The sequence below is a fragment of the Octopus sinensis genome, linkage group LG8 (assembly GCF_006345805.1).
Source record: "Octopus sinensis linkage group LG8, ASM634580v1, whole genome shotgun sequence".
Classification (NCBI taxonomy): domain Eukaryota; kingdom Metazoa; phylum Mollusca; class Cephalopoda; order Octopoda; family Octopodidae; genus Octopus; species Octopus sinensis.
In genome coordinates this window covers 90,588,718-90,591,217 of record NC_043004.1, presented here as the reverse complement: position 1 = coordinate 90,591,217, position 2,500 = coordinate 90,588,718, and the positions used below count along the sequence as shown (strand labels likewise).

At 33.9% G+C, this 2,500-nt stretch overlaps 1 long non-coding RNA gene across 1 annotated transcript; it reads left to right on the top strand.

Moving 5' to 3' along the window:
* The first annotated feature begins 1,133 nt into the window (after positions 1 to 1,133).
* Positions 1,134 to 2,317, top strand: LOC118764455. The gene is made up of 2 exons (XR_005000265.1): positions 1,134 to 1,464; positions 1,849 to 2,317. It is a non-coding gene; the product is annotated as an uncharacterized LOC118764455 (long non-coding RNA).
* Positions 2,318 to 2,500: the final 183 nt, after the last annotated feature.

Below are 2,500 nucleotides of genomic sequence, written 5' to 3'. Positions count from 1 at the left end.
GAATGGTGACGCTATGTCATACATACCTCTCCCAAGGGTGTTAGCCTAAACGTTATGAACTAATCACAGCTCGATCCGCGGTCGAATCAACAACTTTCACAACAACGCTTATTAATTATTGAAGTTGATGGATGACAGAATCGGTGGAGCGTTGGATGAGAGACCTTATGTGTGTGTCTTTGTATATGCGTGTGTGTTTGTGTGTGTGTAAGTGTATGTCTGTCTGTCTGTGTGCATATTTGTGTGAGTTCAAATCCTACCCGATTTGACTTTACCATTCATTCTTCCCGGGTCGGTAAAATAAGCACCAGTTGTTAAGTTTTAAGTTGATCAACCCCAATCTTATGACATTTGTGCTCATGTTGGAAATTACGATTGTGATGAATAGGGAGGTAAAATGAGAGAAAAATGACGCTATATAAATAGTTACGTCGTTTTACATTCCGAGTTCAAATCCCACTCGTATCGACTTTGCCTTTAATCTTTCAATGATGATTACACAAAGTACCAGTTAAATGTTTAGGGTAGATTTAATCATATATATATCTCCCCAACCCCACTAAATAATGTTCGGTTCGTGGTATTGTACCATTTATTCGATATCAATATTATATTTCCATCTGTCAACGATCTTGTGCCATTTCCAACATGAATTAGAAACGAAGTTAACATTATTCATTTGTAATTATTTCCTCTACCATCACAACTCTTTCCTCATGCCGATGAAAAAAAAAAAATGATGTCATATTTTATGTTCGTTGACAAAAAAAAAAAAAGAAAAAGAAAAGTTCAGACTGGGATAATCATATTTTATGTATTCGCACGAAAAATTAAAATAGTTGCATTTTTATGTTAAAAAAAAAAAAAAAAAAACTTCAAAATTTAAGGAAATTTACCAAATCGGTAACAAAGAAATTGTTTTTATTTTGAAATTTATAATATAATAGATGTGTTGAAATACGACAATACGTAATATAGAATCGAAATGTTTACAAATGTCAACATCAACATGCAATGATAAACCTTAACGTTCCGATGCCAAACGTAAACAAGGGAACTGCGAGCTGCGTAATATGCATGCACGCACGAACACACACACACACACACACCACACGCACATGCACGCATGTGTGTGTGTGTGTGTGTGTAATCACTCTAAATGATCAAGGATAATATTTTTATGACGAAATTAACTGTGTAGTGTTTGGTAGACATCAAGATTTTGACACTAAATATAAACAAGTGTGATGAAACAAGCCATCAACGGACACCTCTTTGTAATCGTTCAAACCGCTAGAAATAGCAGTCAAATCTCTCTCAACACCCATGCTTATAGTTTTAAGAAGGAACACGTTAGTTATGGCAATGCTGGGCTTCATGCACACTGGGAAAAAACGGGATGATCACGACTGGAATGTCTTTGATTATAGGTCTGCTCGATCAAGAATAAAAAGAGCAACAAAGGTGAAGAGATTTATTTAATAAATTCATGTTATCTGAACGATGGAGAATAATATATTCATGATCAAATTAGCAGTGTAATGTTTAATAGACAAGAAGCTTTTGATACTAAACCTTCCAAGAAAGAGAAGAAAGTTATGTAATGCAAATCAGATCTTTTCGTAACTAAATTTGCATTCTGATGATTTTATTTTTTTTTTCTTTCTTTCTCTTTTTTACGCTAAACCTTAGCAAATGTAAAATATCTGAAGGATAAAGAGATATTTTTCACAACGAAATTGACGTTATAGTATTTCGTAGACTGAGTTTTTGACAGTGAACTTTAACAAAAGCACAAAATCTGAAAATTAAAAATTTTTTCTTCTTCTTTTTATTTTTTTTTTCAAGAAAGAAGAGAGAAGCAGACAGCCGGATAAGACTACGATATGTGACAACCAGCTGACAGGTCAAATCAAAGGTTCGCAACCTGGCATCGTCGCAGTGATGCTGCTTGTATCTAAGGCATTTTAATTAAGCCTGTAACTTATCGAAAATTGCAATAGGATTATAATTCACCACTGAAAACAGTGGGAACAAAGTTCTGTTCCTCTCATAGAAGAAAATCTAAATGCAATATATTTAGTATCTTAGATAGGAGGAGTGTTGCAGAGACTGGAAGGTACAGGTCAACTTGTCCGTGAATCGGAAAACGATTAGTTTTTATAACGTTCTATTTGCTTAGCAGACGTTAAGTTTTTCAGACACGAAACTGAAAAACTGCTGTCGGACCCAAGGAAAACGAATCGCTTCGCCGATTTTCTTACGATCCCTCACGTTATAATTAACCCTAATGAGATTAGAGTAAAAAAAAAAAAAATTGAGGCTAAACAAGTGAAAAAGACTATAAACACACAGGAACAATTAATAAAGAAGCTTTTCAAAATCAAATTCATGATAATTTATTTTCAGATAAATAATATTTCTAGTTGTTGCTTTATTGTTGCTCGCATTTATTCGTTTGCGTGATTATTATGGCCCTCTACACATCTTTGAATATATA